The 13,422-nt window shown below is 39.0% G+C and overlaps 1 long non-coding RNA gene across 2 annotated transcripts in view; it reads left to right on the forward strand.

Moving 5' to 3' along the window:
- Positions 1 to 13,422, forward strand: part of LOC147834628 (uncharacterized) — a 282,404-nt gene that overhangs the window by 221,596 nt on the left and 47,386 nt on the right. Inside the window, exon 7 of one of the 2 annotated variants that reach the window (XR_015502273.1) lies at positions 3,684 to 3,771. The exons of the other annotated variant lie outside the window; for it this stretch is intronic. This is a non-coding gene — a long non-coding RNA (uncharacterized LOC147834628). The remainder of the gene's footprint in view (positions 1 to 3,683; positions 3,772 to 13,422) is intronic. 2 annotated transcript variants of the gene reach the window in all.

Raw genomic sequence — 13,422 nt, forward strand, 5'->3', positions numbered from 1 at the left:
GTGCACCATTTAAAAAAAAAAAAAAGATAATTTCTCCCTGCCTTTCACACCATTTTGACAGATTTTGGGTCTTTCTCAGACCTAATAATACAATTGAAGTATTTCCTGCTTAATATTTTCACTTCCTGTTTTGTCGATGTGTGTGTGTTTTTGTGTGGAATGCAATCAGCGGAGCTCAAAAGCAGCTGTATTGAGTTTGAGGTTCTTTGGTTGAAATGTACAGTAACCGTATGAATCAGTGAGGAGAAATTGAGAAAAAAATGAGCAAGAACTAAACTGAACTGGAAAGAAAATGACGTCCTCATACCTGCATGTGGTTCGTTCCTGGAAAACATTTCTTAGAAGCAGTCGCAGATGCTCTGATGTTTGCCAATGTACTTAGCTGTTGGAATTTTATTGTGTATATAAAAAAATGAATCATTCATTTCAGCATTTAGTGGTGTTTTTACAGTCATTGTTGGTCACTCATGCAGTCATGCAGCTCTTAGTATTTTTGTTCAGGTATTAATACCCCTAAACGCTGACTGGAGAAATACACTACCTGACAAAAGTCTTGTTGTCTGGTCAAGTTTTAGGAACAACTAAAAATAACTTGACTTCAACTTGATCATTTGGTATCAGAAGTGGCTTATATGAAAGGCAAAGGCGTCTAGATTACGCTGATTTTACCAAAATAAAATATGATCATGTCTTGATTTTTATTTATTTAATTAGAACAGTGAGGTTTGACTTTGCTTAGCCTTAGACCCAGTTTACACTAGTGCGTTGTAGTTATAAAACGGCATTTTAGATCAAAAACGATCCGCGTCCACACTAGCGTTTCACCTAGCGTTTCTGAACATATCTCCGTCCACACTACGCCACCAAAAACGTATATAACGTGACCATTCGCGCACTCTGGGCATGCGCGTTCTAGTATAAACAGGAAGCATGTGTCTCGCCCGGCATTTGGTTATTGTTAGTCAACAAACGCCGGTTGAACATTAAACGCGATGGCAAAGAAAGCAAGAGAGGTATTTTTGTGGACAGACGACGAGGTCGAGTTGTTACTAAACGTAACAAATGAATAACTGCACAATGGCGGCTAAAACAGACAATAGTGCAAACAACGCTCCCATTTCTGTGTCCATGTTGTTGTTTACAGTGAAGGCTGATCTGCTGTCTTCCGGTAGCGTTAAAGCCATGTGTTATAGTCATGTGATAGGGGCTTGGCGAATAAGGGAAGGATACGCAATGAAACAAAATCCACATGGAACATCCCCACTGAGATGGAGCAGCAGCGCTTTAGAATGAAAACGGCCTGTCCAGCGTTTCCAAAACGCTCCGTTTTCGGCGCTCGAAAACTCCAACGTAGTGTGGACGTAACCGTAGCAAAACTTATGTGTTTTTAAACTAAAACGCATTAGTGTAAACGGGGCCTCACACTGACACAAGAAGTCATGGTGTTAATTTGTTTCTTTTAATGACAGCAGTAAAAAAAAACTAACAACTATTTGAACTGTTCAACCGTACAAGCTAAAAGTTTACTTTTATTTTTATATATTTCTTTATTCACAAAGTGTGCAGCTTTTGTCACTGCAGTGCATCTTAATGGGCTTCTGGAAGAACATTTCAAGTACACTACTAATACACTGATATTAGTATACTTACTAAATAAAGTGCGGTTCTTTTATACTTGACCTTTACTTAAGTATACTTCTTTTTCCTAAGGGTGTATTTACTGACCAAAATCAGTCTTGTACAGCCAGGGGGACTATTGCCGCTCTGACAGCCAAGTTGGGTTAAAGCTAGGGATGCTCTGATCAGGATTTTTGCAGTACTGATTCCTTGTCATGGTGATGAGCACCGACTCTAATACTTCAAGCTTTATAATGCATTGAGCACATTTTCCCTCTAAATATGAACCTTAAGAGAAGATCTTGCCTTACCTAAGAGAATAAATGAAGGATGCTGCATTTAATACTGCATTTAATAGGAGATAGATACACCGTAAAATTCAACTAATTAAATGATTGAATATCAGAGAAGACATTACATCAAGTCAATATAAGCACTAATTATTTTTTTATGAAGGGTTATTTTTGAATCCGGTCAACATTCTGAATGGATAATGACTGGAATAAGCACAAATCCAGGCAATATTATAATCTTTTTAAAGTTAGAATAAAGTTTGTTTTCCCACAGATGGGTTGCGGCTGGAAGGGCATCCGCTGCGTAAAAACTTGCTGGATAAGTTGGCGGTTCATTCCGCTGTGGCAACCCCGGTTTAATAAAGGGACTAAGCCGACAAGAAAATGAATGAATGAATAAAGTTTGTGTAAAAATTAAGTATCCACATAATGTCTAACATAATAATTTCAGAATTAAATTCTGAAATTGTTCAGAATTATGCATAGTTGTATTCGAGTGTCAACACTGTCTTTTGCATTGAGGAGCAGGACCAATTTAAAGTCTAAAGTCCAATACCACAATAATATCATATTAATATAGTTTTTTTATTTAAAAAAAAAACATAAAACTAATATTATACAGTTTTTTAGCATACATTATCAAGATAACATCATATGAGTTCGAGATGCGTATAAAAAATGGGACTGCTGAAATGAGTGTCCGCCCTAGAAAGCAGAGCCTCAAAGCCACACCTACTAATTATGTAACAGCAGAAAAACTTTATTGAAAGTTGTCTCAAACTCCTGAAGCAAACTCAAAAAGCTTCCTTTGAGAAATATTAGGCCTTTTACTGTCCGGAGAAACCCAGTCCAGGCTCACTGGAAAACATGCCTCGGCCTACATTTAGGCGAAACACAAAATACATTGCTCTGGGTATGTTTTGTTGCACGTTTCAGATGACAAATCCATTAGAGGCCACTTTTTAATTTTTGGTTTATCTAAAATATTTTTCTAAAAGTTACCTAAATATGGTTTTAAATTGGCCAGCTTTTTATACTGTAGGTTGTTTTAAAGTTTTTTGTCTTATGCACATTTTTATTGTTATTTCTATTTTTGTTTACAGTAACTAAAATATTGCATTTTGTAACCCCCGCTGGCCCAACACCAACCAACCTGCTCCAAGCTGGGTTCGAACCGGCGACCTTCCGCATGGGAGTTGGTTGCTCTAACAAGGAGGCTAAAGACCAAGGCCACCAGCATCTGTTGCTAGAGCACGTTTAGTGGTCAGAGTAGTGAGGTTTACCTGCACAGCACTTACTAGCTGGCCTTAGCTGGCGTTACACATTCATATAAACTCTTTACTTATATAGTTGCCTTAAATAGACTTTTACAACTCCCCGCCGTCCACCAAAAATGGGTCCACCCCAGTGTTCAAGACATGGTTCAATACCCATCGTAATTTTCTAATTTAAATGATGTCGTCATTATTTCAATGCCAGATTTGTGGTCTCAGACTTCAGGACCCCGATGTATGTATTTTTATGTGTAAGTGTGTTTATGAATGTGTCTCTGGGGGGAGGAACAATGGAAGAACACATGCTGTAACCGCCGTACCCTCCTACATACTTTTCTCAGGCTATTGAACATGGTTACCGTTACTCCACCCCTTGCTTGGCATTTCATTACCAAGGGACCATATTTCTATGAATTTGTGACAGACCTGAAAGAGGAAGTTCAGCTAATAATACCTAACTAATGCAATGTGTGATTTGCGTGCGTGTGTGTTTGTGTAGGTGAGTATGATCTGGGATGCCCCACCATCATCAGAAAGAGCTTTGTGACCTTTGCTGTGGTTCCAACAGAGAGCCCAAGAATGAAAAGGTCATCCTTCCTCTTTTCTGTCTTTATCTGGTGTCTATCTGTATTAAAACGCAAAGGAGGCCAGGTTCAGTGTTTGTGTTGCACAATTTGGTTAAATTGGACCTTTTTTAGTATCTGTAATTTGACTAAGGAAGACCAAAAAAGAAAACAGAACAGACCTTTTTAATATATATATATATATATATATATATATATATATATATATATATATATATATATATATATATATATATATATATATATATGTTACATAGTATACAGTTATATAGTATACAGTATATATATATTTTTCCAACAAATTTTAACCTTGAAAAGTTACTTTTACTAACATTTTTAATAGTTTAAAGTGATATATTGTCTGTGTTGGTGTTGTATATTAAGCTACAAATATCTTTTAGTAAACTGGCAATGCATTTTCTGTTACTTTACAGACTTTCTTTATACACTCACCGGCCACTTTATAAGGTACACCTGTCCAACTACTTATTGACGCAAATTTCTAATCAGCCAATCACATGGCAGTAATTCAATGCATTTAGGCATGTAGGTCAAACCGAGCATCAGAATGGGGAAGGAAGGGGATTTAAGGGACTTTGAACATGGCATGGTTGTTGGTGCCAGACGGGCTGGACTGAGTATTTCAAAAAGTGCTGATCTACTGGGATTTTCACGCACAACCATCTCTAGGGTTTACGGAGAATGGTTTGAAAAAGAGAAAATATCCAGTGCGCGGCAGTTCTGTGTGTGCAAATGCCTTGCTGATGCTAGAGGTCAGAGGAGAATGGCCAGACTGGTTACAACTGATAGAAAGGCAACAGTAACTCAAGTAAGCACTCGTTACAACCGAGGTCTGCAGAAGAGCATCTCTAAACGCACAACACATCCAACATTGAGGCGGATGGGCTACAGCAGCAGAAGACCACAATGGGTGCCACTCCTGTCAGCTAAGAACAGGAAACTGAGGCTACAATTCACACAGGCTCACCAAAACTGGACAACAGAAGATTGGGGAAACGTTGCCTGGGCTAATGAGTCTCGATTTCTGCTGCAACATTCGGATGGTCGGGTCAGAATTTGGCATCAACAACATGAAAGCATGGATCCATTGTGCCTTGTATCAACGGTTCAGGCTGGTGGTGGTGGTGTAATGGTGTGTGGGATATTTTCTTGGCTCACTTTGGGCCCATTAGTACCAATTGAGCATCGTGTCAACACCACAGCCTGCCTGAGTATTCTGAACATGTCCATCTTTTTATGACCACAGTGTCCCCATCATCTGATGGCTGCTTCTAGCAGGAAGCACAAATCATCTCAGACTGGTTTCTCGAACATGACAATTATTTCACTGTGCTCAAATGGCCTCCACAGTCATCTGATATCAATCCAATAGAGCACCTTTGGGATGTGGTGGAACAGGAGATTCACATTATAGATGTGCAGCCGATAAAGCTACAGCAACTGTGTGATGCTATCATGTCAATATGGAGCAAAATCTCTGAGAAATACTTCCAGTATCTTGTTGAATCTAAGCCACAAAGGATTAAGGCAGTTCTGAAGGCAAAAGGGGGTCCAACCTGGTACTAGTAAGGTGTATCTAATAAAGTGGCCAGTGAGTGTATATTATCTCTTGCGCATTATATTATTTTAAACAACTAACATTTCAATAAATGTCACTTTGTTAAACTGCAGAGTTGAATTTTTAAGACCAAACGTCAACTGAGCAAACAAAAAAGGTCTCATAATTCATAAATAAACACAAAATACGGAAACTATTTAATAGTACACTTATAATGCTTTAAACAAAAACATTGAGACAATGAAAGTACTTTAGTAATGAGCAGAATTCCTTTACCCTTCATAGGATGTGACTCCTTATTTCCTCAGCGGGGTTTAGAAATAGTGTCCAACAAAAAAAAAAAGAGACAGAGAAAATGAGAAAGAACAAAAGCGAAAGGGAGGGCACGGCGTGTTTAGTTGAAGCATGTTTGCATGAGGTCAAGCGTCTGACCCCGCGCATTGCTCGAGACCTGCGGTTGAACTGCTCTTTTACGCTTTCATCTTTAGCTCCATAACTGGAGTCTGTGCGCGCTCGGCCCCCGCCACCTTTTGATTCCTTTAATTCAATTTAATACATAAACAAATACATGAAGGGAGCGAGCGAGGGAGGGCAGGAGAGCGAGATGAGAGGATGAAAAGAAGAGGAGACTCGTCTTGATTGTAGCTCATAAAGCGAGAGGCCACCATGCTGTTTCTAAAGCCTCGGTCATAAGTCTCGATGCTTTCATTCTGCCGTACTATATAACCACGCCGTTAAAAAGATCCCGAGACGGTTTAGTCATAATTTAGGCATCTTAATTTAGAAAGTAAAATATTGGTGTTATTGCAGAATGCTCTCTGCGTGGATGTAGATCTCTCCTTGTCTCCTTGTGTCACGTTCATCTTGTGGTGTATTATTGTGCCGTGATGCTTTACGGTTACTTTTGTGCAATAAAGTTGTCTGTAAAAAGTGCTGTGGGTTCCACGCAATCGATTTGTGTTGGGGAAAGATGAAGGGATTAAGTTAGCTTGTTTGTTTTTGCAAATTTAAGTGGATTGGACATAAAACAATGAAGTTGTCAGATTAAAAACTCAAGAATTGTGTTGTTTCAGCTCATTTTAAATAAGACAAACAGCTCACATTATTTTTGGGTTCATACTTTCTGGGTAGTTGCTTATTTTGAAGGTGAAAAAGTAATTTGCTGTAATTATTATGTAACCGAGGCTCATTCTAATTACGTACTCCTATATACATTTCTGGAGAGAGCCAAATACATCCCAGGAGCTATGCTTTTTGCAGCTTTTGCTTCTGCAAATCCACCTGAGGCTGCTGTGTATGCTCTTTTAGATCTCAAATTTCTTGTGCGAGTGCCATTCGCGACTACTGTTCTCACGTAAATCCATCAGAGGCCACTGTGTATGCTTTTTAAGATCTCAAATTTCTCGTGCGAGTGCCATTCGTGACTGCTGTTTTCGCGTAATTCTACCAGAGGCAGATGTCGCCTGAATTACGGATTACCCAACTGACCGATTGATACCCCCACCCACCTACCCACTTTTCTAAACCCAACCAACAGTGTTTTCAAAAGCAGTGCAGAAAAAGAAAAACCCTCCCCTGATTTTTACCACCTTTTTAGATTTTACCACAATATGGTTAGTTTTTGCGCAATAAAGTTGTCTCTAAAAAAATGTGTGGGTTCCACACAATAAATTTGTGTTAGGGAAACATGAAGTGATTAGTTTAGCTTGTTATTTTTTGCAAATTTAAGTGGATTGAACATAAAACAATGAAGTTGTCAGATTAAAAACTTGTTTTTAACAAGTTGTGTTGTTTCAGCTCATTTTAAATAAGACAAATTGTAGACATTATTTTTTGGGTTCATACTTTCTGGGTTATTTTGAAGGTGTAACTTATTTGTCATTGTTTTAAAAAAAACAAATTTGCTGTAATTATTACATAACCCATGCTCATTTTAAATACGTACCCCATATACATTTCTGAAGAGCGCCAAGAGGCCAATGTGTATGCTTTTTGAGATCTCAAATTCTTCTTGCGATTGTCATTTGCGACTGCTGTACTCATGTAAATCCACACGAGGCCGCTGTGTATGCTTTTTGAGATCTCAAATTTTGCTTTTGATCTCAAATTTTGCTTTCAAGTGGCATTTGCGACTGCTGTTCTCGCGTAATTCCACCAGAGGCAGATGTCGACTGACTTAATGACTGCCGACCGACCGATCGACCCCCACTCGGCCACTTCCCTAAACCCAACCGACAGTGTTTTTAAAAGCAATCCAGAAAAAGGAAAGCCGTCACGGCCTCCTGATTTTTACCCAACGCAATCTCACGGCAATTCGTAACTTTTTGATTTAGTGGCTAATTCGTATGAATTACGATTTGCTCGTCACCCAATGACGGTTGGGGTTAGGGGTAGGGTTGGGTGCCATGCCTCCTTTTTGAAATAGTGCATTTTTGTACGACTGAACTCATACGAATTAGCCACTAAACTGACAAAACGTAAAATACTTACGTTTCCTCGTGTGATCAGGCTGTTTTTAACACGTTTTCAGATTTTACCTCATTCTCACCCTGTTGTTTATTTAATTTTTTGGCTTTTTTTTGTCTTACCTGCTTTCTGGAAATGTTCTTCGCTGAACTCATACCCTGTCTTCACGGTCAACTTGGCTCTACATCTTAAATCCTCCAACGTACAGGGCGAGCCACTGGACAAACTGGTAACAGTGGAAAGCCGTCCAATTGGAGGTAAGCTGTCAGCTGGGAAGCATGAAAAGGAGCAGCGTCATACTGCCCCGTAGTGTTAGTTTTAAAGACGCAATGCAGCCATACGTACTTCTGGCTACATAAGTTCAGGATCTCCAGAAATGTATATAGGAGTACGCTTTCAGAATGAGCCTAAGTTGGTCGTCTGAATTTTTGTGGACTTTTTATCTAACCTTTTGTTGTTAAATATTTTATGTTTGGGCATAATACTGTGCAAAGTAAATTTTTATTTCATAGTGAAATGGCTTTTTAATAATAACTGATAACTTTTAAAGATAGGCCCATGCTCAGATGTTGATATTTTGCTATATATAAATATAATTAAAAGCCACTCCCCCCCCCCCCCCCCATTTTTCATAAATAAGTCTAACTCTTAATACATCACAAGCAGAGTCACTGCTAAAATTCAATTGGGAATGTGTAGATGCATATTAATATTGTACAATATGATAAATAGAGAAGATTATGTGGATGCCACATTTTGTTTTCATAGATTTACACTACCCGTGAAAAGTTTAGGATCAGTTTATTATGATTTTTTAAATTATTAATTTTATGTAATAATATAAATAAAATTATTCTGTTCATCAAGGTGGCATTTATTTAATGTAAAAAAAATATTAAATTGTCAAATAATTATTTAAAAAATATTTATTTATTATCTATATTGTATGTAGTTTCAAATTAAATTATTACTCCAGTCATTATTGCTTTTAAGACTATTACTATTAATGATGATGATAATAATTATTCTGGCGTCACGGTGGCGCAGATGGTAGCACAATCTCCTTACAGCAAGAAGGTTGCTATTTTGAGCCCCAGCTGGGTCAGTTGGCATTTCTGTGTGGAGTTTGCATGTTCTCCCCGTGTTGGTGTGGGTTTCCTCTTGGTGCTCGGGTTTCCCCCACAAGTCCAAAGACATGTACTATAGGTGAATTGGGTAAACAAAATTGTCTGTTCCGTATGTGTGTGTATGAATGAGCCGAGACTCGAACCAGCGACCGTCTTGCTGTGAAGCGACAGTGCTAACCACTGAGCCACCGTGCTGCCCAGGTATATATAAAAAGTATTTATCAACAAACAGCCGTGTGTACAGTATGTTGGGTCATATTTAACTAGACTCCATAATTTCTCCATCTTCAGCTCTTCTGCTTCAAAGGACCACATGCTGTGCTTATTGTTGCATATTGCCTTCTCTTTTCTATTTTTAAATACTAAGTGTTTTTAATACTTTAGGTAGCGGGCTAATATTCCATTCGCAACGTAACCACACCCACGCAAACATGAGAATAGAGTGAGTGAGCGTATGAAAACACACGTAGGGAAAGAGAGGACAAGGACACACACGTGGAACCGCGCGAGCACGTCACGGTGCCTCGGCCTCGACGCTGAATAAAGCATCTCTTTTTTCCCTCTCCCGTCTCTCTGACGCGGCCTGATCCCATTATTATTTTGGGGAAGACAGCTAGTTCCCTCAGGAGTGCCCTGTTTGAGTCCGTTGGATGTTTCATGCTCTGGGAGTCTGGCCAAAGAGAACAGCACACACACACACAAATACCTCCACACACACAAACAGAAAAGCCCAGTGGCATCGATAACTGGCAAAACACACAGCAGGAATGCAGCTCAACACTTGCAGTCATGCACTAGTGCTGCAAACGCCATAAACACTACACACACTGGCTTATCTCTGGACTTTTGTGAGATACTAAGAAGATATTTAGCAAATTTTTTTTATTCGTTTTATTCACTTTTTTTAGGAGTAATCAAATAAAGAGTTACTTTTGTCTGTTATGTGTTGTTGCTTATATTTAGCAGTGTTGGGTTTCTTCAAAAAAGTAGTTAATTGCTAAGTGTATTTAAATTACTTTAACTTTGTCTGAAAAGTACAACCCCAAATCAGAAAAAGTTCGGACAGTATGGGAATAAAATAAAAAAGTAGTGATTTGCAAATTTGCTTTGACTTGTATTTCATTGCTGACAATATTAGCACATTGTCTGGTCAACTTCACTTCACTTGTGAACATACATTAGTGTGATTTGAAACAAGGGATGTCAACAGGTGATGGAAATTATGAATCGGTACAAAAGCAGCATCCAAGAAAGGTCCTTTAGGAGCAAAGATGGGCTGAGGATCGCCAGTTTGCCAACAAATATGATTTTTGACAGATAATTGTGACAGAACAAAAAAGCTTTCATCAATGGTCTGGAATTTGCTGAAATAATTCAGAATAATAGTGTAGCATCTCAAATCAGAACAGAACTGAGGGGTGTGTGGTTATTGGGCCAGGGGGATGGGCGTCTGCACTTGTGCAAGAGTCGGTGTTGACCTGCAGTCGGCCCTGCGCGGTGCTGTTGTTGGGACTCTCTCATTAACTGTTGGCCGGGCTGATGGTTTCCTCACTGGGTTAAATAGCTTGAAAATGAGACCGGGTTAAGAGCTGTTTCCTGCAAGCCTCAGCTGCGAGCACATCTGTGGGAGAAGGCTCCGAACTGCCCCCCACGTGTTTGTTCATGGACTGGACTGATTGCCTTTCCTTCCTTTTTCTGCCTCTTTTTTTCTCTCTCTCTCTTTCTCTTTCTCTGTCCTACCAAAAAAAAAAAAAAAACTTGCTTACTTTTCCTTTGGCTCCAGAAAGACAAGCCAACGCGATGGGGGTTGAGGAGGTCAGATGAAAAGGAGGACGACAAATTGGTCGTTCTGTACTGTACGACTCAGTGTTTGCATGTGATTGGAACCCCCTACATATGTTGTCTGGGTCAAACCAAATGAACCCCTTTGGGGGAGGGGGGGGGGGGGGGGCACTAGGCATGGGACGATAACTGGTTTGAAGGTTTGCTGCAGTTAAGTCAAAATAATAAAACCATAAAAATTTTTGGTCTTTATTTTGATGGTCCGTTTGTTAAATTTAAGTTACATTGCATCTACATGCCGATCAATAATTATTAGAATATAATTAATTGTTAGGTTGGGGATAGCGTAAGTTGACATGTCCTTGCAAAGTTTTTTATAGTCAGTAAATGTCTGTTGAAGGAGCAGTATCAGCAGATATTAAGCAGACAGTCTACTAATACTCAAATGGACCATCAAAATAAAGTGTTACCAAATTTCAAAGGTAGGTTTTTTTTATCTGTTTTATGACTATTTTATTTCGTTTTTTAGTGTTGCCAGCAGAAAATGACCCTCCACATCAAAAGCTACTAATAAACCCAAGAAACAAATCACTTATAAACCAACATCCAACATGTTATACACCTGAACAGTGCAGTGGTTTACTTTACACTGCCTGACAAAAGTGTAGTCGTTGATCTCAGTTGAAAGAGCAATAAATAACAACTTGACTTCTGGTTAATCATCTGGAAAAGTGGCGGAAGGTCGATTTTTCAACTGAATCATCTGTTGAACTGCATCCTAATCATCACAAATACTGCAGAACACCTCACAGAAAGATTCTCATAGAAATCAGTCAAGTTTGGTGAAGAAAAAAAATCATGGTTTGGGGGTTACATTCAGTATGAGGGCGTGCGAGAGATCTGGAGAGTGGATGGCAACATCAACAGCCTGAGGTATTAAGACATTTGTGCTGCACATTACATTACAAACCACAGGAGAGGGCAAGTTCTCCAGCAGGATAGCGCTCCTCATACTTCAGCCTCCACATCAAAGCTCCTGAAAGCAAAGAAGGTGAAGGTGCTCCAGGATTGGCCAGCCCAGTCACCAGACATGAACATTATTGAGCATGCCCTGGGTAAGATGGAGGAGGCATTGAAGATTAATCTAAAGAATCTTGATAAACTCTTTAGTCCATTCCAGATGATTTATTAATAAGTGATTTGACTCAGAGATGTATGGATGCAGTCCTCCAAGCTCATGATGGTGTCAGACACAATATTCATTCTGTCTCCACTGCAGCAGGACTTTATATTCTATACTGGACATTATTTCTGTTCAGTGACAAGACTTTTGTCCTAGCAAAGTCAGATCTTACTGTGCTAATTAAATAATTAAAAATCAATGCATGATCATATTTTATTTTGGTCAAATAAGCGCAACATAGCAAAAAAGCGCTGATACCAAATGATCGACTAGAAGTCAAGTTATTATTTGTTGTTCCTAAAACTAGGATAGGCGACAAGATTTTTGTCAGTATATTTCCAAAAAAAAAAACAGAAAGAAATCCAAACATGCCTTTTCAAATTGTAGAGAAATCTGTGTTTTTGAAACTAATGAAGACAGCAGAAGTTAGTGGTTTACTTGAATGATTTCGCCTGACATGTTTACAGTTTCAAAATATTTAAAATGTTTCATCAAATTTAAATATATTGTGTTTAATAGTTGTTGTTTTTTATCCAGACATTTAAAAAAGAACGTATTTTAGAGCGTATTTCTTATGCCTAGAAGCCACTGAGTCTCCTTCTTCCCCAGACATCCCGCAGATCAGTGTGCATCTGATTTTGCTTACCTTCCAGATCTCAGCAATGCCTAGGTGAAATTCCCCCTGACACCCAGTATATGGAACAGCAGCATATCCATCTGATCGCTTGGGTGTGTTTGTGTTTGTGCATGTTTTGGCAATCCTGTGCGTTTCTCATATTAAACTGCTACAGTAACTCCAGGGAAATGCGATACCTCGGAAACACGAATGATCAAACCGGCCTGCTGCCGCAGAAACATCTCCATGTAAATGAAAGCTCTTTGCTTTCATTTCATGTTAGGAAAGGAAGTACTCAGTATTGAAACTGCAGTGGATGGAAATCTCTCAGGTTTCTTCAAAAATAACGTCATTAAAAAGGGACCGAAACTGTAAACTATCGCTTTAAGTATGAGTAGGGATTTGTCAACATAGGCTCATTCTGAAAACGTAGCCCTATATACGTTTCTGGAGATCACAAATTATGTAGCCATAAGTGTGTATGGCTGCATTTCATTTTTAAATTGAACGCTACGGGGCAGTATGACGCTGTTCCTTTTCGCGTTTACTAGCTGACCGCTTATCTCCATGTGAACGGCTTTTCCACTGTTACCAGTTTCTCCAGTAGCTCAACTTGTTCGTTGGCGGACTTGAGATGCAGAGGGTAGTTGACTGCAACGAAGGGGTTCGAGTCTGGTTAAGAACGGTTCCAGAAAGCAGGAAAGACAAAATCCAAAAAATACAATAATCAAGTAAATAACGGGGTGAGAATGTGGTAAAATCTGAAAACATGATAAAAATAAGGTGGCCGAAAGGGCTTTTCTTTTTCTGGATTGCTTTTGAAAACCAACTCAGGCTCAATCTGAAAACGTACCTCTAAATACAATTCTGGAGAGTTTCAAATATGTCCCAGGAGCTACAT

The sequence above is a fragment of the Danio rerio genome, chromosome 11, assembly GCF_052040795.2.
Source record: "Danio rerio strain M-AB ecotype USA chromosome 11, GRCz13ab, whole genome shotgun sequence".
In the NCBI taxonomy this organism is placed as follows: Eukaryota; Metazoa; Chordata; class Actinopteri; order Cypriniformes; family Danionidae; genus Danio; species Danio rerio.